Consider the following 21,949-nt stretch of genomic DNA (forward strand, 5'->3'; position numbering starts at 1 on the left):
ATTAGCACTTGCCGGTGGTTGGGAGAAGGATGAATACAGAGTGACTACTAACAGGTATGGTGTTTCTTTTTTTTGCTTTGTTTTGTTTTGTTTTGTTTTGTTTTGAGACAGAGTCTCACTCCATCACCCAGGCAGGAATGCAGTGGCACAATCTTGGCTGACTGCAACCTCTGCCTCCTGGGTTCAAGTGATTCTTGTGCCTCAGCTTCCAAATAACTGGGATTATAGGCATGCACCACCACACCCAGCTAATTTTTTTTGTAGTTTTTTGTTTTGTTTTGTTTTGTTTTTGTTTTTGTTTTTGTTTAGACGGAGTCTCGCTCTGTCGTCCAGGCTGGAGTGCAGTGGTGCGATCTCGGCTAATTGCCAGCTCCTCCTCGTGGGTTCACGCCATTCTCCTGCCTCAGCTCCCTGAGTAGCTGGGACTACAGGTGCCCGCCACCATGCCCGGCTAATTTTTTGTATTTTTTTTAGTAGAGACGGGGTTTCACTGTGTTAGCCAGGATGGTCTCGATCTCATGACCTCATGATCCACCCGCCTCGGCCTCCCAAAGTGCTGGGATTACAGGCGTGAGCCACCGCGCCTGGCCTGTATTTTTTTTTTTTTAAGTAGAAACAAGGTTTCGCCATGTTGGTCAGGCTGGTCTCGAACTCCAGACTTCAAGTGATCTGCCCACCTCGGCCTCCCAAAGTGCTGGGATTACAGGCGTGAGCCACCGTGCCCAGCCAGGTTTTCTTTTTGGGGTGATGAAAATGTTTTGGAATTGGTGATGATGATTGTATAACCTTGAAAATATATTAAAAATCACTGAACTATATACCCTTTTTTAAAATGGTGAATTCTATGGTGTCTGAGTTATATCTCAATTTTAAAAAATGTATTATTCTGATTGCATATAGAGATAGGCTACAGGTGTCCAAGAGTGAAAACTGGGAGGATGTTGCAGATGTTGCAGTTGGTCCAGCGGTGAGCTGATGGTGCTATCATTGGCCAGGAGGTTGGCCCAAGGGCATGATGGCTTGAAAAGTTGGGAAGTCCCGGCCGGGTGTGGTGGCTCACACCGGTAATCCCAGCACTTTGGGAGGCCAAGGTGGGTGGATCACCTGAGGTCAGGAGTTCGAGACCAGCCTGGCCAACATGGTGAAACCCTGTCTCTACTAACAATACAAAAATTAGCCCGGTGTGCTGGCGGCCACCTGTAAACCCAGCTGCTTGGGAGGCTGAAGCAGGAGAATCACTTGAACCTGGGAGGCGGAGGTTGCAGTGAGCTGAGATCACACCATTGCACTCCAGCCTGGGCTACAAGACCAGCCTGACCAACAAACACAAAACAAAACAAAACAAAAGTTGTCTCAAAAACAAAACAAAACAAAAGTTGGGAAGTCCCCAGTGCAGGAATCCTATAAAGAGGCTATTCTCAACAGGAGGAGGGACACTCCCCGACCCTCACCATTGAGGCAAGAGAGGATATGAGTTCAGGGGAAGGCATTTTGGAAAACTGATCTGGTTTGGTGCCATAAAGGGTTTATGAGCCATTATGGGTACAGGCCTGAAAGCTTCAAATAGCCATGGGTTAGCAAAGGTCATGGCCTTGGCTTCTAGGAAAATCGTGGAGCCCTGGAACAGGAAATCCAGGGAAGGTGTCATCTTGAAGTGTACCTGACAATAATTTTTGAGTTGAAATATGGGGGCTTAAGATATTCGTCATAATTATCACGGCTCAGTAATACAAACCATCTCCTGATTTGGAATTTGCAGATGTCTGTTTTATAAAATCCAAGTCACTGATTAGTCTAGAATTGGCATTGAGTCTTACAATCACAGTAGCATTTTGAATTGGGCATATGCCAATGCATTAATAAATAAGTAAAAGGTAGAATTAATAGCATCAAACTGCCGGGTGCAGTGGCTCATGCCTGTAATCCCAGCACTTTGTGAGGCCGAGGTGGCAGGATTCCTTGAGGCCAGGAGTTTGAGACCACTCTGGGCAACGTAGTGAGACCTCGTCTCTACACACACAAAAAATTTTTAATTAGCCAGGCGTGATGGCACACGCTTGTCACCTCAGCTACTTGGGAGGCTGAGATGGGAGGATCACCTGAGCCCAGGAGCTCAAGACTGCAGTGAGCTATGATTGCACCAGTGCCCTCCAGCCTGGGTGACAGAGGGAGACCCTGCCTCCATTTTCAATAAATGAATAAATAATATTAAACTAACGCAGTTTGGTTTATAGAATTTTTTCATTTGAAATATCTGTCTTGGTCTCTACAACAGCCTTGTGAAACAAGTTTTGCTATTTTCATGCCTATATTTATATAAGGAAATGGAGGCTTAGTGAGTTAACACTTTTCTAAGAAGCCTGAATCCAGGTCTTCTAAATCTCATGTTCTTTCCATTATCACTCCATGAATCAAGTAAAGTACTTTTTATTTATTCAAATTCTCAGGGTATGTTGCCAGGGTACCTTTTCCCAGAAAGTCTATTTTTATAGAATGTCTTTGATTCTTGCCCATCCCAGTGGCTATTTTAAATAACATTTTTTTCCTGTTAATTATGTTAATGTTAATTTTAGAAAGTCTAGAAAAACAGTTTTAAAAATCACCACTCATAACCACTCTTAACATTTGAGCATATTTCTTTCCAGTGTCTGCCTATAAATACACCACCTGTAAATATATATACACATATATACATATATATTTATAACCTTTTTTGTAAAACTGTGCTCATACTATGTAAATGGTTTCGTGTCCTGCTTTTTTGCTTAGTATGATTTTGTGAAACGCAGCGTGGCATAACGGTGAAGGTTAATTAGGCCCTGGAGCCAGAACAAAACACTCTGGTAGGTGTGTGTGCCCTTGTGAATTACTTAACCTTTTAGCACCTTAGTTTCTTTCCTCTGGTCCCAGGTGATCTGTGTTCTTGGGGTCGGGAACTGTTCCGTGTCCGAAACACATCCGTACTTTCTCCCATTGGACAAGCAGAGCCCTTGCCTTTCATCCTTCTCGCATCTCCCTTGCCCTACGACTTCAGTAACACCCGCTCTATCTAACCTTGGGTCCACCATGCCCAGTTTCCTGAATGCTGCTGGAGAAGACCACACAGTGGAGAATATCGGTGTTGCTACTGACCCACAGCCTTCTTGTCCTTTGTCTTTCTTTGTTATTTTCTTTTGTTGGATTATATCTGTTTTTTAAACATATAATGCATGGGCCTGGCACGGTGGCTCACGCCTGTAATCCCAACACTTTGGGAGGCCAAGGTGGGAGGATCATCTGAGGTCAGGAGCTTGAGACCAGCCTGGACAACATGGCGAAACCCTGTCTCTACTGAATATACAAAAATTAGCCAGGTATGATGATGACGTGCCTGTAATCCCAGCTACTCGGAAGGCTGAGGCAGGAGAATCGCTTGAACCCAGGAGGAAGAGGTTGCAATGAGCCAAGATCACGCCACTGCACTCCGGCCTGGGCAACAGAGGGAGACTCCATCTCAAAAAAATAAAATTAATTAATTAATTAATTAATTAAGCATGATTTTAAAAAATCTACCTTACAAGAGGGTGACCAGTGCATCCCACATCCCCCAGCCTCTGGTCCTTCTCTGCAGAGGCAGCCACTTCAGTGCATCTGCAAGCATATCGTCCGTGTGGGTCTGCAGTGGTATTGCACTGGGTAACATAGATCTTGGATATTGTTTCAGTCCGTATATACAGGCCTGCCCAGTTGTTTTGTTTTGTTCGTTTGTTTCACATTGCCATATAAAAGGAAGGCTTCCTAAAGCATACCGTGAACCTAGAAGCTATAAAGGAAAAGTTGATAACTTTGACTATGGAAAGGCCAGGAGCAGTGGCTCATGCCTGTAATCCCAGCACTTTGGGAGGCCAAGGCAGGTGGATCACTTGAGTCCAGGAGTTCGAGACCAGCCTGGCCAACATAGCAAAACCCCGTCTCTACTGAAAATACAAAAATTAGCCAGGCATGGTGATGGCGTGCCTGCAATCCCAGCTACTGGGGAGGCTGAGGCAGGAGAATCACTTGAACCCAGGAGGTGGAGGTTGCAGTAAGCTGAGATCGCACCACTGCACTCCAGCCTGAGCAACAGAGCGAGACTCTGTCTCAAAAAAAAATGACTATGGAAAAATGAGAAGCTTTAGTATGAGAAAAGGTACCATTAGCAAAGCCACAAGACAGGATGACCTCCACGTCCCACTGGACCTTCAATGCTGCTCAGTGGCCCTTTTGTGCTCCCCATGTTCTCTCCACAGATACTACCTCAAACCTTCCTGCCCCTCCAAGCTACAACTCCATCCCTCCTAATTTCACACAGAAAACCAAATTTATCAGATGGAAATGCCCTCTGCTTCCTGCAGCCAGACCTTTATTTTTTTTTTTAATTGTTCTTATTTTTTACAGAGATAGGGTCTTGCTCTGTCACCCAGGCTGGAGTGCAGTGGCTTGATCATAGCTCACTGTAGCCTCCAACTCCTGGCCTCAAACGATCCTCCCCGCTCAACCCCCTGACTAGCTGGGACTATAGGTGTGCATCTCTATGCCTTTCTAATTTTCAACTTTTTTTGTAGAAACAGGGTCTCACTCAGGCTGGTTTCGAACACCTTGGCCTCCCAAAGAGCTAGGATTACAGGTGCGAACCACCAAACCCAGCCAACCAGACATCTCAGTGTATTTGAACCCAAATTAATCTCTTCCTTCCCTCTGTTGAAATGGAAAGTATCTGGACTGGGCATGATGGCTCACGCCCGTAATCCTAGCACTTTGGGAGGCCAAGTCAGGCAGATCACTTGAGGCCAGGAGTTCAAGACCAGCCTGGCCAATATGGTGAAATCCCATCTCTACTAAAAATACAAAAATTAGTCGGGCGTGGTGGTGCATGCTTGTAATCCAAGCTACTCGGGAAGCTGAGGCATGAGAATTGCTTGAACCTGGGAGGTGGAGGTTGCAGTGAGCTGAAACTGTACTACTGCACTCCAGCCTGGGTGACGGAGCAAGACTTTGTCTGTCTGTCTGTCTGTCTGTCTGTCTCTCTCTCTCTATATATATATATGTGTGTGTGTGTATATATATACACACATATATGTATATATGTGTATATATGTATGTATGTGTACACATACATACATATATACACATATGTATATGTATGTATATATGTATGTACATATATGTGTATATACACACGCATATATGTATGTACATATGTGTGTATATACATATATGTATGTACATATGTGTGTATATACATATGTGTATGTACATATGTGTGTATATACATATGTGTATGTACATATGTGTGTATATACATACATGTGTGTATGTGCATATATGTGCGTGTATACATACATATGTGTATGTACATATTGTGTGTATATATACATACATATATGTACGTACATATATGTATGTGTATATACATACATATATGTATGTACATATATGTATGTGTATATGCATACATATATGTACGTACATGTATGTATGTGTATATGCATACATATATGTACGTACATATGTGTGTGTACATATATGTATGTGTATATATACACATATATGTGCGTACATATATGTGTGTACATATATATGTGTGTGTGTATATGCAGTTGTGTGATCTCAGCTCACTGCAACCTCCCTCTCCCAGGTTCAAGTGATTCTCCTGCCTCAACCTCCCTAGAATCTGGGATTACAGGCACACACCACCACGCCTGGCTAATTTTTGTATTTTTAGTAGAGACGGGGTTTCACCATGTTGGTCAATCTGGTCTTGAACTCCTGACCTCAAATGATCCATCTGCCTTGGCCTCCTGAAATGCTGGGATTACAGGCACGAGCCATGGTGCCTGGCCTGGAAAGAGATTTTTAAAGGTTAGAGGACACAAGGGCCTGTTTATAGGCTGAGAGGAGGAATAATTATTGAAGATATGAAAGAAAATGGGGACAGAGACAAAGCAAGGTCTCAGAGGACACCAGCACAGGTGGCTAAGATCCGAGCCGCTTCCTGCAGCGTCACCACACCAGCGACCCAAGCTGAGGCTTCCTCAATGAAAATCCCCGCCTTTTTTCTACATGAACTGCTGCAAGCCACAGTTGCCCATCTGATATTTGCATGCCTGTGAGTTTCAGATGTAACTACAAGAATTTACACTTATCCTAATTACGTTTCATAAACTGTCTTTATGATCATCTGTTCTGGTACAACGACCAAGAAAACATTCAGTGGGTGGTTTGGCAAGTTCTGTTTTGAATCAGCTGTGCACCAGGTGTGTGCCAGGCCAGTAGGAAGATCCCGGACAGCGTCTTTGCTCTCCAGATGTCTGTAGTGTAAGTGGGAAGGCAAACTCAAAGACAAATCATTTAAACAAATATAGTGTCCAGGCCAGGAGAGATGGCGTACACCTGTAGTCCCAGCTACTCAGGAGGCTGAGGTGGGAGGATCGCTGGAACCTAGGCAGTCAAGGCTGCAGTGAGCTATGATTGCACCACTGCACTCCAGCCTGGGTGACAGAGTGTGTCATCTTGGTGGCACTGCTTCTACCCCTACAGCAGGCGAGGTGGACCGACGTAGGAGGCAGATGGTCAGTTCAGGGTGTTTGCCAGGGGACAGGAGCAGATCTGAGTTTTTGATGCATCACTGACCGCTGTGCAGGGACAGCTCTGAGGATGGCCAGCGTGGAGACTGGGATCAGTGAGGAGGGTACTGCCAGTTCTGGGTGGACTAGATGAGTCCTGACCATAAGCAGTGAAAATAGGAAAGAGGCGAGAGAAAAGAGCCAGGGAGTATTTAGGAGGTAAAACCCAGCAGGAGGCAGTAATGGAAGGGAGCGGGAGGGGAGTGGAGTAGTGAGTGACAAGTTGACTTCTAGTTTTCTGACTCAGCTAATCAGTAGAGCAACGGTCCTACTAAGGCAAGATTACATGGGATCAGAACACAGGGAGGTGTCAGCCTCTAGCAGGGGAACAGATAGCTTCCATTATTTTATGTATGTGCGTGTATATATATATGTGTGTATACATATATACATATGTATACATATATGTATACATATATATACATACGTATACATATATGTATACATATATATACATACGTATACATATATGTATACATATACATATACATACGTATATACATATACATATGTATACATATATATACACATACATATATATACACATACATATATATGTGTATATATACAGCTGAGATCGTGCAACTGCATTCCAGCCTGGGTGACAGAGCGAGACGCTGTCTCAAGAATAAATTAATTAATAAAATAAAATAAATAAAAGCCTCTTTCCAGCCAGACAGGGTGGCACCTGTTCTCTGAGCACTGGCGGAGTCCCAGGTAGGAGGATTGCTTGAGACCAGGAGTTTGAGACCAGCTAGGACAACATAGCAAGACCTCATCTTTACCAAATAAAATAGCTGGGCATGGTGGTGCAGGTCTGTGCTCCCAGCTACTCGGGAGGCTGAGGTGGGAGGGTTACTGCATCCCAGGAGTTCCAGGCTGCCATGTGCTGTGATTGCACCACTGTGGTCTATCCTGGGTGACAGAACAAGAACCTGTCTCAAACAAACAAACAAAAATAGGGGAGACCCTCCAGTGTGAGCCTCCTCATCATCCCCATCCCTCATGACATCGCCAGCTACGCCCCCTCCCTCCCCTCCTCCCTCCCCTCCACCTTCACCCCTCGTGGCGCACCCACCCACCGACTCTCCAGTCCACCCCTCCTCAGAGACCCTGTCCACCCATCCATCTCTCTCCCATTGCGCTTCCTCCTCACTCCATTCCTTCTGCCTCCCACCATATGCAAATCTCCATCCTTAAAAGCCTGACTGCCTCCTCTGGATTTTTGCACACTCTTGGGGAACTTCCTGTGGCTCTCTGCCCTTCACCACCAGCCTTTCCCAAAGAGAAATCCCTCTCGCCACCTCCCTCTGCTCATCTTCCGCCAGTGGCTCCAGGGCACACATTTGGACTTAGACCTACATTGCTCTGCTGTGCCTGCCCCCAAGATGGCATCAGGACCTAACAGCACTTGGAGCACCTTTTCCTCCCCATTCCCTGCTTCTCATCCTTGGGGATCTCTGCAGGACTGGACCCACTCCCCCTTCTTTCAGGGCCCCTCACAGTCCTTATCTTCTACTTGTTGTCCCTCCCTTTTTTTTTTTTTTTGAGATGGAGTCTCGCTCTGTTGCCCAGGCTGGAATGCAGCAGTGTGATCTCGGCTCACTGCAACCTCCGCCTCCTGGGTTCAAGCGATTCTCCTGCCTCAGCCCCCTCAGTAGCTGGGATTACAGGTGTGTGCCACCACGCCCGGCTAATTTTTGTATTTTTAGTAGAGACGGGGTTTCACCATGTTGGCCAGGCTGGTCTCAAGCTCCTGACCTCAGGTGATCCGACTGCCTTGGCTTCCCGAAGTACTGGGATTATAGACCTGAGCCATTGCACCTGGCCTTTTTTTTTTTTTTTTTTTTTTTAAACAGGGTCTCATTTTGTCACCTAGGCTGGAGTGCAGTGATGCAAAGACGGCTCACTGCAGCCTTGACCACCCAGGCTCAAGTGATCCTCCCTTCTCAACCTCCTGAGTAGCTGGGACTATAGGAGGGCATCCCCACACCACCTAATTTTTGTATTTTTGATAGAGACGGGATTTCGCCATGTTGCCCAGGCTGGTCTTGAACTCCTGGACTCAAGTGATCCTCCCGCCTCGGCCTTCCAAAGTGTTGGCATTACAGGCGTGAGGCACCACGCCAGCTACTTGGTGTCTCTTGACTTTTTTTGCTTCCTGCAGTGACTGCTCTTCCTACCCTAAATGCAGGCCTTCCCCGATGCTCTGTCTTTGGTCCTCTTCCCTCTTTATGCTTTCCCCATTATCTATAATAATAAACAAAGAGATGGAGAGAGGGCGCTGAGGGCTTTGAGGATGAAGGGGGTTCTTTGTTGCTTTGGCGGTATTGTTGGTTTTTTGTCATTGTTTGCTTTTTTCTTTTTTTGTAATGGCAAGAGGGATTCCTCAGGGCACGATGGAAAGAGCTGGAAGGAGGCCAACAAACTACGTGCTTTTACTATTTTCATATGCCCCAAACATTCGTCTTGATGGTGTTTTGCTGATCCTGTCTACCGGTTGCATTCCCTCCCTGCTCTTAACCTCTGTAGCATTCTGGTAATGCTTCTATTACCAATCAAGTAATCATACTGCCTTTTTTGTGTGTGTTTTCGTTTTTGAGACAGAGTCTCAATTTGTTGCCCAGGCTGGAGTGCAGTGGTGCAATCTCGGTTCACTGCAACCTCTGCCTCATGGGTTCAAGCAATACTCCTGCCTCAGCCTCCCAAGTGGCTGGGACCACTGGTGCACACCACCATGCCCAGCTAATTTTTGTATTGTTAGTAGAAACAGGCTTTTGCCATGTTGGCCAGGCTGGTCTCAAACTCCTGGCCTCAAGTGATCCACCCACCTCAGCCTCCCAAAATGCTGGGATTACAGCCATGAGCCAATGCTCCAGGCCCATGCTGCCATTTTTTACCACGTACCGTATCTTAAATACCTCGGCAGTAGACTTAGGCTGTCTTGACAGCAGACCTGAGTTTTTTTGTGTGTTTTGTTTTGTTTTTTGAGACGGAGTCTTGCTCTGTTGCCAGGCTGGAGTGCAATGGCGCTATCTCGGCTCACTGCAACCTCCGCTTCCCAGGTTCATGCGATTCTTCTGCCTCAGCCTCCTGAGTAGCTGGAACTACAGGTGCACACCACCATGCCCAGCTAATTTTTGTATTTTTAGTAGACACCAGGTTTCACCATGTTGGCCAGGATGGTCTCGATCTCTTGACCTCGTGATCCACCCACCTCGGCCTCTCAAAGTGCTGGGATTACAGGTTTGAGCCACCACACCCAGGCCAGAACCTGAGTTATTTTACATCCCTTGGAGCACTTAAAAGTACTCGCACATGGTGGGTACCCAATAAAATGCTTTCTTAGCAGCATCCGCTAAGGGGAAGACCATGAGTTTTTGAGGCAAATAGCCCCAGATCTGATCCTGTTTCTGGCCTTTTTCTTGCCTACCTTTCTTTTTTTCTTTCCTTTTTTTTCTCTCTCTCTTTGAAATGGAGTCTCGCTCTGTCACCCAGGCTGGAGTCCAGTGGTGCAATCTTGGCTCTCTGCAAACTCTGCCTCCCAGGCTCAAGCGATTCTCCTGCCTCAGCCTCCCGAGTAGCTGGGATTACAGGCGTGTGCCACCATACCTGGCTAATTTTTGTATTTTTTGTAGAGACGGGGTTTTGCCAGGTTGGCCAGGCTGATCTCGAACTCCTGACCTCAAGTGATCTACACACCTCGGCCTCCCAAAGTGCTGGGATTACAGGCGTGAGCCACCGTGGCTGGCCCTGCTTATGTTTCTAATAACAGTAGTTGCCACAAAGCATTGTGAATATTAAAGATGAGGATGCATGTCTGGCAATGAGCATTCCCTCCCCTTACTGAGCTGGGAAGGAGCTAGAAGAAGGAGAGTGTTATAGGCACCAGTGTGGGGGATGCTAGGACACCTAGTGAGCCCAAGGGCAAACATTTTAGCAGGCTTCAGGACTGGGGGGAAAGCCATTTGCAAGATTGCTCTGGTTTGCTATAACTCTTTCAACCCTGGGACTGGTCAGAAGTAGGACGAGACAAAATGACCCAAAGCAGTGTGTGAGGACACATCAATATCACTTGATGTGTTTCCACTCGACAAATGACTGGTGAGTCATTGGAATTTCACTGTACTTGGTACGGCCCTGGCCCTTTTCACATTCACATACTCCTGCCTTAGTTTGCTTTCTTCCTGTTTTTTGTTTGTTTGTTTGTTTTTGTGTGTATGTGTGTGGTTTTTTTGAGGTGGCATCTCACTCTGTCACCTAGACTGGAGTGCAGTGGCACAATCACAGCTCACTGCAGCCACCCCAGGCTCAGATGATCCTCCCACCTCAACCTCCTGAGTAGCTAGGACTACAGGTGATTTTTTTTTTAATCTTCTGTAGGGATGGGGTTTTGCCACATTGCCAGGCTGGTCTGGAACTCCTGGGCTCAAGTGATCCTCCTACCTCGGCCTCCCAAAGTGTTGGGATTACAGGCATGAGCCACGGCGCCCGGCCTCCTGCTGTTCTAACAGCCTTTCTCCTGCCTCTTTTCATCCCTTGGCCGCCACTGTACACACGCCAATACCCAAACCCAGCGACCTCTGTGCCTCCTTTCCTGCCTGCAAAATTTAGCTGCTGGGAGGACATTCCAACTCTTTTCTCAATTCTGGCAGCTCTTCAGATGACCTCCACAAACTAGTCCTGAAGCTGGGGAGATTTGTTCTCCACCCTCCAGAATTCCTTCAAAAAATGAAGAAGAGGCCAGACACAGTGGCTCACACCTGTCATCCCAACACTTTGGGAGGCCAAAGTGGGGGGATCACCTGAGATCAGGAATTTGAGACCAGCCTGGCCAACATGGTGAAACCCCGTCTCTACTAAAAATACAAAAACTAGCTGGATGTGGTGGCAGGCGCGTGTAATCCCAGCTACTGGGGAGGCAGGAGAATCGCTTGAACCTGGGAGGTGAAGGCTGCAGTGAGCCGAGATCACAACACTGCACTCCAGCCTGGGTGACAGAGCAAGATTCTGTCTAAAAAAAATATGAGGAAGGGGTTGGCAAGCCAGCAAGTAAATCCTTTTGGAGTGTCCCAGGGTGTAGAGTTTGTTTTTGAAATTTTTGAAATTTTTCTCTGTTGGTATTTTTAGATCAACCACATTCTTTTTAACTACTGCATAGTATTTCTTAGTATGAAAGCATCCTAATTTTATTTTTCTTTATTTAAATGTGTGTGTGTGCATGTGTGTGTGTGTGTGTGTATTTAAATTCTAGATTCAGGGGGTACGTGTGCAGGTTTGTTGCATGGATATATTGTGTGATGCTAAAGTTTGGGATTCAAATGATTCCATCGCCCATATAATACCTAATATTAATAGGTAGTTTTTCAGCCTTTCTCCCCCTCCCTCCCTCTTGCCTTTTGGAGTCCCCAGGGTCTATTCTTCCCAGTATTATGTCCGTGTCCTCAGTGTTTAGCACCTGCTTATAAGTGAGAACATGCAATATTTGGTTTTCTGTTTCTTTCTGTTTAATGCACTTAGGAAAATGACCTCCAGCTGCATCTATGTGGCTGCAAAGGACATGATATTGTTCTTTTTTTTTTAATTAAATTTAATTTTTTTTTGAGACAAAGTCTCGCTCTTGTCTCTCAGGCTGGAGTGCAATGGCGTGATCTCGGCTCACTGCAATCTCCACCTCCTGGATTCAAGCAATTCTCCTGCCTCAGCCTCCCGAGTAGCTGGGATTACAGGCGCCTGCCACCACGCCCGGCTAATTTTTGTATTTTTAGTAGAGACAAGGTTTCACCATGTTGGCCAGGCTGGTCTCAAACTCCTGACCTCAGGTCATCTGCCCGCCTCAGCCTCCCAAAGTGCTGGGATTATAGGCGTGAGCCACCATGCCCAGCCAATATTGTTCTTTTTTATGGCTACATAGTATTCTATGGTGTATATGTACCGCATTTTCTTTCTCCAGTCTACCATGGATGGGCACCTGGGTTAATTCCATGTCTTTGCTATTATAAATGGTGCTGCAATAAACATACGTGTGCATATGTCTTTTCGGTAGAATGATTTATGTTCCTTTGGGTAGATACGCAGTAATGGGATTGCCGGGTCAACTTTCTACTATTGCTGGAACATTCAAGTTGTTTTTGCCTTTCCCTTGGGAACAGTGCTTCAGGGAATGTTCTTGAACGTGGCTCATTGTGAACTTGTGGGAACATTCCTCTAGGATAGATTCCCAGGGGGTCAGACTATGTGTATATTTGAAATTTATTAGACCCTGCCAGATTGTCCTGTTCAGAGACTGTACCACTGCAGGACAAATATTTTCCTTTACGGTTTAGTCATTCTATATCTTGCTTAACAAGGTCTTCTCGGCCAGGCGCAGTGGCTCACGCCTGTAATCCCAGCACTTTGGGAGGCTGAGGCAGGCGGATCATCTGAGGTCGGGAGTTCAAGACCAGCCTGACCAACATGGAGAAACCCCATCTCTACTAAAAATACAAAATTAGCCGGGTGTGGTGGCACACGCCTGTAGTCCCAGCTACTCCAGAGGCTGAGGCAGGAGAATTGCTTGAACCCAGGAGGCAGAGGTTGCAGTGAGCCAAGATCATGCCATTGCACTTCAGCCTGGGCAACAAGAATGAAACTCCGTCTCAAAGATAAAAAAGGTCTTCTCAATACTAAAGTTGGAAACAGATTTTCCTTTTTTTTTTTTTTCTAAGTTTATAGTTTTGCTTTGTGCCTTTGGCTCCTTATGCAAGCTGGGATGTTTCTCCCCCAGAGTGAGAACTTCTTCTCACTGTTTGCTACCACCTGAATAGCCTGCCCTTTCCCTACTAATTTGAAATGCCACCTTTATTATAAACTAAATTCCGATAAATATATAGATCTGGTCTATTTCACTAACCCATGGTTTATGCCTACCATGTGTTTTGGTGTGTGTGTGTTTGTGCTTTTTTTAAAAAAAATGGGGTAAAATATATATAACATAAAGTTTGCCATTGTCACCATTTTATTTTATTTTTTTCTTTTTGAGATGGGGTCTCGCTCTGTCACCCAGGCTGGAGTGCAGTGGTGCGATCATGGCTCACTGCAGCCTTGACTTCCCAGGCTCAAGCGATCCTCCCGCCTCAGTTTCCTGAGTAGTTGGGACCATAGGCACGTGCCACCATGCCTGGCTAATTTTTGTATTTTTGGTAGAGACGTGGTTTCACCAAGTTGGCCAGGCTCAAACTCCTGACCTCAAGTGATCCACTCACCTTGTCCTCCCAAAGTGCTGGGATTACAGGTGTGAGCCACTGCACCCAACCTGTAACCATTTTTTAAGTATACAATTCAGTGGCATTAATGACATCTATAATGCTGTACAACAATCACTGCTATTTCCATAATACTTCATCACCCCAAACAGAAACTCTTACTCACTAATAATCTACTTTGTGTTGACATGACTTTGCTTATTCTAGATCCTCATATAAGTGGACTCATACAATATTTATCCCTTTGTGTCTGGCTTATTTCTTTTCTTTGCTTGTGTTTTTCTTTTCTTTTCTTTTTTCTTTCTTTTTTTTTTTTTTTTTTTGAGACAGAGCTCACTCTGTCACCCAGGCTGGAGTGCAGTGGTGCGATCTCGGCTCACTACAACCTCCGCTTCCTGGATTTCAGCGACTCTCCTGCCTCAGCTTCCCAAGTAGTTGGGATTACAGGCGTGTGCCATGACGCCCGGCTAATTTTTTTTGTATTTTTATTAGAGACGGGATTTCACCATGTTGGCCAGGCTCAACTCGAACTCCTGACCTCAAGTGATCCACCCACCTCGGGCTCCCAAAGTGCTGGAATTACAGGCGTGAGCCACCGTGCCCGGCCTGTGTCTGGCTTATTTCACTTAGCAGAATGTTTTCAAAATTCAGCCGCAGTGCATTATGTATCAGAACCTCATTCCTTTCTACAGCTGAATAATATTTCATGGTGTGGACAGACCACATTTTGTCAATGCATTCATCTGTTGATGGACACCTGGGTTGTCCCCACCTTTTGGCTGTTGTGAATAATGCTGCTGTGAACATGGGTGTGAAAGTATTTGTTCAAGTTCCTGCTTTCAGTTCTTTTGGGCAGATGCCCAGGAGTGGCATTGCTGGGTCACGTGGTAATTCAGTTTAACTTTTGTCATCATTGTTGTAGAGATGGGGCCTTGGTATGTTATCCAGGCTGTCTTGAACTCCTGGCTTCAAGAGATCCTCCTGCCTAAGCCTCCAGAGTAGCTGGGACCACAAGCATGTGCCACCATGCCCGGCTAATTTCTTTATTTTTTGTAGAGATGGGCTCTTGCTATGTTGCCCAGGCTGGAACTCCTGGGTTCAAACAGTCCTCCTACCTTGGCCTCCAAAAGTGCTGAGATTACAGGCATGAGCCACTGCGCCCAGCCCCTGTTTAATTTTTGAAGAGTCCTCAAACTGTTTTCCACAGCAGCTGTAGAAGAGATACTTGGAGGAGGAGGAAAGAGAAGTCACGGAGCCCTGTTCTTACCCGAGTTTTGCAGTCACCTCCCCACGTTCCTCCCTCACTCTGAAGCGGAGCGCAGAACCCAGCCTCTGGTGGTACCAAGTGAAGGTTGGCCTGGTTGGTTGAGTGGATGGCCAAATGAACTCCAGACCACTGGATTGTATAACAGGACAGCAAGAGGCGGCATAGAGCCGTGGAAAGAACCTGTAGCCATAACATTTGATGAATGAATCAGACATGTGACATTAGTTCTGTTTCTTCTTCTTTTTTTTTTTTTTGAGATGGACACTCTGTCACTCACTCTGGAGTGCAGTGGCGCGAACTCAGCTCACTGCAACCTCCGCCTCCCAGGTTCAAGTGATTCTCCTGCCTCAGCCTCCTGAGTGGCTGGGACTACAGGCGTGCGCCACCACGCCCAGCTAATTTTTGTATTTTTAGTAGAGATGGGGTTTCATCATGTTGACCAGGCTGGTCTTAAACTCCTGACCTCAGGTGATCTGCCCGCCTCGGCCTCCCACAGCGCTGGGATTACAGGTGTGAGCCCCTGTGCCCGGCCATGTTCTGTTTCTTAGAGGAACCCTTGGCTTCCCTGTGTCTCATTAGTGCTCTGTAAGTGCCCCTGCTGCAGAGCGTAGTGAGGCATGTGACCTGGCTGTAAGTGCCTTTGCTGAAGCCAGAAGTGCCCACTAGTTTTCGAGACTGCAGAGACCTTGTGTGCCCAGCACCCAGAATAGGGCCTGGCACAGTGAAGTCATTTCTTGCACGCATTCACTCACACGTTCAGCAAGTACTAACTGAGTGTCTGCACCATGCCAGGCACAGCTCGGGAGGCAGGGATTCAGCCACGAATGAGAAAGACAAAGGCCTTGGCCCCATTGATCACTCAGTGGTCCAAGAACAGGTCCCTCAGCCTCCCAAGTAGCTGGGATTACAGGCACCCACCACAACGCCTGGCTAATTTTTTGTGTTTTTAGTAGAGATAGTGTTTTACCATGTTGGCCAGGCTAGTCTCAAACTCCTGAGCTCAGGTGATCCACCCGCCTCAGCCTCCCGAAGTGCTGGGATTACAGGCATAAGGCCTCAACTTCCTGTGCTCAAATGATCCTCCTGCCTCAACCTCCTGATTAGCTGGGACTACAGGCATGCACTACCACAGCCCGCTAATTTTTCTATTTTTTGTAGAGATGGTGTCTCACTATGTTGCCCAGGCTGGTCTCGAACTCCTGGCCTTAAGCAATCCTCCCGCCTCAGCCTCCCAAAGTGCTGGGATTACAGGTGCAAGCCACCATGCCTAGTCTATACCTATTTTATGAATAGACACACTGAGGTCCACAGAGAGTAAGATGCCTCAGATTACAGAACTAGTGTGTGCCTAAGGCTTGATGTGTGTGATATCTGACAGTTGTGGACACATCTCATCAAGTGCTTCATTGCCAATGAGATTCCCAGAGCAGACTCCCAGCCTGGGGAGGAATAGGAATTCCTCTGCTGAATGAGATCAAATTTGTTTTTTTTTTTCTCCCAAATCTTTATTACCCAAATCACATATTCTAATGAATGCAGCCGACATATATATATGTTATTTACCAGAGTTTTCAGAGACACCCTCACTGACAAACCCACATATATTGTTTAGCCAAATATCTGGGCACCCTGTGGCCCAATCATGTTGACACGTGGAATTAACTGTCACACTCAGCTGACCTCAGGAGCACCTCCTGTGAGCTTTGCTGGGAGCTTCTGTTTGCATTAACCCTTTACGACCCTCAAGAGTGGGTATTGCCCTGTTCACAGGGGGAGAAAGTAAGTTTTAGCATTCACATCTAAAAAGATATAAAGCCTCTTCCACACTCATCACTGGTAGGAGTTCAATTGTGAATATGACTTTCTATTTTACCTTTTCCCCACTTCAGACTTTCTGTGGCTCTGATCTTCACATTCTATCCATACTCTAATATAGTATTATAAATGAGGTTTTTTTTTCACTAACAGTAATAATTAACATGTGGCTGGGCATGGTGGCTCATGCCTGTAGTCCCAGCACTTTGGGAGGCCAAGGCAGGAGGATTGCTTGAGCCCAGGAGTTCAAGACCAGCCTGGGCAACAAAAACGAGACACCATTTCTACAAAAAATTTAAAAATTAGCCAGGAGCAGTGGCACGCACCTGTAGTCCTAGCTACTCAGGAGGCTGAGGTGAGAGGATTGTTTGAGCCCAGGAGTTGGAGGCTGCAGTGAGTTATAATCGCACCACTGCACTCCAGATGACAGAGCAACACCCCATCTCTTAAAAAATGAAAATGTAAACTTAAAACAATGAAAAAATTAACATACATATAGTGCTTTTTTTTTTTTTTTTTTGAGACAGTCTCACTCTGTCACCAGGCTGGAGTGCAGTGGCACAATCTCAGCTCACTGCAACCTCCACCTCCTGGGTTCAAGCGATTCTCCTGCCTCAGCCTCCCGAGTAGCTAGGATTACAGGTACGCGCCACCATGCCCAGCTAATTTTTGTTATTTTTCATAGAGATGGGGTTTCACCATGTTGGCTAGGCTGGTCTCAAACTCCTGACCTCAGGTGATCCACCTGCCTCAGCCTCCCAAAGCGCTAGGATTCCAGGTGTGAGCCACCATACCAGGCTCATATAGTGCTTTTTTTTTTTTTTTTTTTTTTGAGACGGAGTCTCGCTCTGTTGCCCAGGCTGGAGTGCAGTGGCATGATCTCAGCTCACTGCAACCTCTGCCTCACGGGTTCAAGCGATTCTCCTGCCTCAGCCTCCCAAGTAGCTGGGACTACAGGCGCCCGCCACCATGCCCAGCTAATTTTTTTGTATTTTTAGTAGAGACGGGGTTTCACCATGTCAGCCAAGATGGTCTCAATCTCCTGACCTCGTGATCCACCCGCCTTGGCCTCCCAAAGTGCTGGGATTACAGGCGTGAGCCACTGCGCCTGGCCCATATAGTGCTTTAATAAAAACAATCACTAACCTTTATATAACAGTAGGTATGCAGGCAATTTTCTAAATACTTTCCATAATATTAACTTAGCCTCAAAACAACCCTAAGAGGTAGCTATGATTAGCCTTGTTTTATAGACAGAGAAACTGAGGCACAGAGAAGTTGAGTGACTTGCCCAAGGCCACATGTAGAATAAGTGTTGCAGCCAGGGTTGCCGCCCAGGGCCTCCTCTGAATTTGACAGTGACTCACCCAAGGCTACACAGATAGGAAGGCAGGACTTGAACTTGGGGTTCTGATGTAAGAACCACTCTGCATTCAGCATCCCTACTCTGGCTTTAGAATCCTGGGATGTTTTTACAGTGTGGAGGGTCCTTTTTTTTGAGAGACGGAGTCTCACTCTGTTGCCCAGGCTGGAGTGCAGTGGCGCAATCTTGGCTCACTGCAACCTCCGCCTCCTGGGTTCAAGGGATTCTTCTGCCTCAGCCTCCCGAGTAGCTGGGACTATAGGTGCCCACTACCATGCCCGGCTAATTTTTGTATTTTTAGTAGAGACAGCGGTTTCACCATATTGACCAGACTGGTCTCGAACTCCTGACCTCGTTATCGGCCTGCCTCGGCCTCCCAAAGTGCTGGGATTACAGGAGTGAGCCACTGTGCCTGGCCTCAGGTCCTTGAAGACCCTCTCACCCTCCCCCGTTTTCATTCGGGCTAAGTCCCCCCATGCCCCTCCCTCCACCTGTGTGGGTAGCTGCCTCTTGCTAAATGGCTTTGGTTGCAGAGCTCATGTCGTGGCTCTCAAAAAGAAATGTGTGGGATGAATAAGCACCTAACAATAACCCAGAATCAGGTTTTTTGTGTGGTGGGGAGAGGGCTGTGTTTTCCTTTCTCTTCCCTCTTCTCCCTCCCTCTGCCCCCAAGACCAGTAAATTGCTGCTGGCTCACAGCCGGGCCAAGCTGGCTTCCTGTAAGCTGTGATAACATGGAATTAGACTGGCTGCCACCCTCCTCAGGGCGGGGACACCAGCTCTGAGCCACTACGGGCGACTCTGAGCTGGTACTTCCTGCCCTCAGCCTGCTCCATACTTCTGGGACACTGCTTTGGAGATAACTGGGCAGAGCCGGGTGCAGTGGCTCAAGCCTGTAATCCCAGCACCTTGGGAGGCCGAGGAGTTTGAGACCAGTCTGGCCAACATGGCGAAACCCCGTCTCTACTAAAAATACACAAATTAGATGGGCGTGGTGGTGTGCGCCTATAATCCCAGCAACTTGGGAGGCTAAGACAGGAAAATCGCTTGAACCCAGGAGGTAGAGGTTTCAGTGAGCCAAGATCGCACCACTGCACTCCAGCCTGGGTGACAGAGAGAGACTGTCTCAAAAAAAAAAAAAAAAAAAAAAAGAGATAACTGGGCAGAGACACATCCCTGGACTTGTCCTCCAGCGGAGAAGCAGTGGAAAAACGTCTCCCCAGTACAAGGCTGGCAGCTCCTGAACTGGGCCATTAAGGGTGCTTCAAATTACCACTTACAAGGAGGAGCTGGCAGGCAGGGGCAGAGAGCTCTGGCAGCCTGGGGCACCCCTGAGGCGAGGTTTCCAGGCTGTTTGCTGACTCAGGGACTTGGCTGAGTGGCTCCCGTCTGTCCTGGTGCCTCTAAAAGGCCCCCTGACCCCTGCCGGCCACCTGCAGCCTGCCTGGAGAGGCTTTAGAAATTCAGCAGATCTTTGCTGCCCAGAACTGCCAGCTAATTGTGGGATCCTAAGACCAAGCCAGGTGTTTTTCTTAGGGGGTCTATCTTGCAGAATGGTTAGGCTCTGGGGGTGCACCTGGCATCTCCATTTAGCTCAGCCACGCTTGAAGTCACCCTTTCCCCTGTGATGTCAAATCTGTGGAAAGGGACCGTGGACACCTGTGTTTAATATGGGGGGAACAGCAGTGTCAGGAGGAAAAACAGGTCTATTAATATCAGGGGCAAAGTGTTCAGAGGTCTCCGCCTGTGCTGAACCTTTGACCAAGGGATGGAAAATTCCAGGTGGGAGCTTGGAAATTCCTCGTGTAAGAGAAGCAGTAAGGGAAGTGCCACACTTCCTTGCTTCCTGCAGCCCTCAGCTTCAGCCAAGACCAGGCCGGGGGTTCCTGAGTCCTGGCTGTGGTTGTTCAGTTGTTCATAGTCTTGGCTACACATCACAGCCTCCTGGGGGAAGTTTAAAGTTCTGATGCCCAGGCTGATCCCAGACCCATTACATCAGAATCCCTGGGGCGGGGCCCAGGCTTCCCAGGTAATTGGAGTGTGTAGCTGGGGTGAAGAACCGCAGCCGGCAATAACAACCTCTGTTTTCCTCCACCCTCTGTCTGGCTCCTTTATTTTTGACCTCTCAGATTCAGAGGTAGGCATGGGCCATGCATAGCGGGTGCTTGGAAAATAGTGTTCAGGGTCATTGCCGCTACTACTGCTAATAATAATTTAGGTTCACTCGAAGGGCAAGGAGCATTGGAAAAGTGCTTTGCTATGATTTCATTTAAAAATGTTGCAGACCAGCTGCAGTGGCTCACGCCTGTAATCCCAGCACTTTGGGAGGCCAAGGCAGGCTGATCATCTGAGGTCAGGAGTTTGAGACTAGCCTGACCAACATGGAGAAACCCCGTCTCTACTAAAAATACAAAATTAGCCGGGTGTGGTGGCATATGCCTGAAATCCAAGCTACTTGGGAGGCTGAGGCAGGAGAATTGCTTGAACCCAGGAGGCGGAGGTTGCAGTGAGCCGAAATCATACCATTGCACTCCAGCCTGGGTAACAAGAGCAAAACTCTGTCTCAAAAAAAAAAAAAAGTTCCTAGCCTGGACAACATAGTGAGACCCCATCTCCAAGAAAAAATTAAAAAATTAGCCAGACATGGTGGCATGCACCTGTAGTCCCGGTGAGACCAGGTCTCACTATGTTGCCCAGGCTGGCCTCAAACTCCTGAGCTCAAGCGATCCTCCCGTCTTGGCCTCCCAAAGTGCTGGGACTATAGGCCTGAGTCACCGAACCTGACCCTGATTCCTCTTAATGTCCTCACTGCCTCCCATTCCCAGGGTCTGCTCTCTGGGCAGGCTGTCTCTGTGCCGCCTTCTTTCCCACAGCAAGTCTCATGTCTCTCCTTGCCCCCTTCTTGAAGCCATGGCCCCAATTCAGGCTTCTGTCTTCCTGGATCGCCTCCGCAGCCCCTGACTTCCGGCAGCTTAGGGGGTCTATCTTGTAGAATGGAAAGGTTCTGGGGGTGCACCTGGCATCTGCATATAGCTCAGCCATGCTTGAAGTCACCCTTTCCCCTGTGATGTCAAATCTGTGGAAAGGGACCATGGACACCTGTGTTTAATGTTGGGGCAACAGCAGTGTCAGGAGGAAAAACAGATCTAGTAATATCAGGGCAAAGTGTTCAGAGGTCTCTGCCGAATCTACAGGGGAGGGACCATAGGAGCCACCCTCTGAGGCTTGATGCTCCTCCATGACCCCGCCCAGTGACTCCAACCAGCCCCAGCTACTCCAACCAGCCTCATCTACTCCAACGAGCCCCAGCTACTCCAACCAGCTCCAACTACTCCAACCAGCTTCAGCTACTCCAACTAGTCCCAGCTACTTCAACCACTCTCAGCTACTCCATCCAGCCCTCAGCTACTCCAACCAGCCCCAGCTACTCCAACCAGCCCCAGCTACCCCAGCCAGCCTCAGCTGGAGCTCCAAAAGCCAAGAAGTGCCCAGTGCTTTGCACCTGAGTCTGTCTTTGGCTGGCTGGCCATCATACCCCTCCCTGCATAGCAGCCTGTGCTGGCTTTCTGTGGCCTACACAGGAGGGCCTAAGGGGTCTAGCTGGAACTCCTTGCCC

The 21,949-nt window shown here is 47.5% G+C and overlaps 1 protein-coding gene across 4 annotated transcripts in view; it reads left to right on the forward strand.

The window, feature by feature from the left end:
* The window catches only part of HIP1 (huntingtin interacting protein 1), a 208,830-nt gene that overhangs the window by 68,048 nt on the left and 118,833 nt on the right, over positions 1–21,949 (forward strand). The window lies entirely within an intron of this gene.

The sequence above is a fragment of the Pongo pygmaeus genome, chromosome 6, assembly GCF_028885625.2.
Source record: "Pongo pygmaeus isolate AG05252 chromosome 6, NHGRI_mPonPyg2-v2.0_pri, whole genome shotgun sequence".
NCBI lineage: Eukaryota > Metazoa > Chordata > Mammalia > Primates > Hominidae > Pongo > Pongo pygmaeus.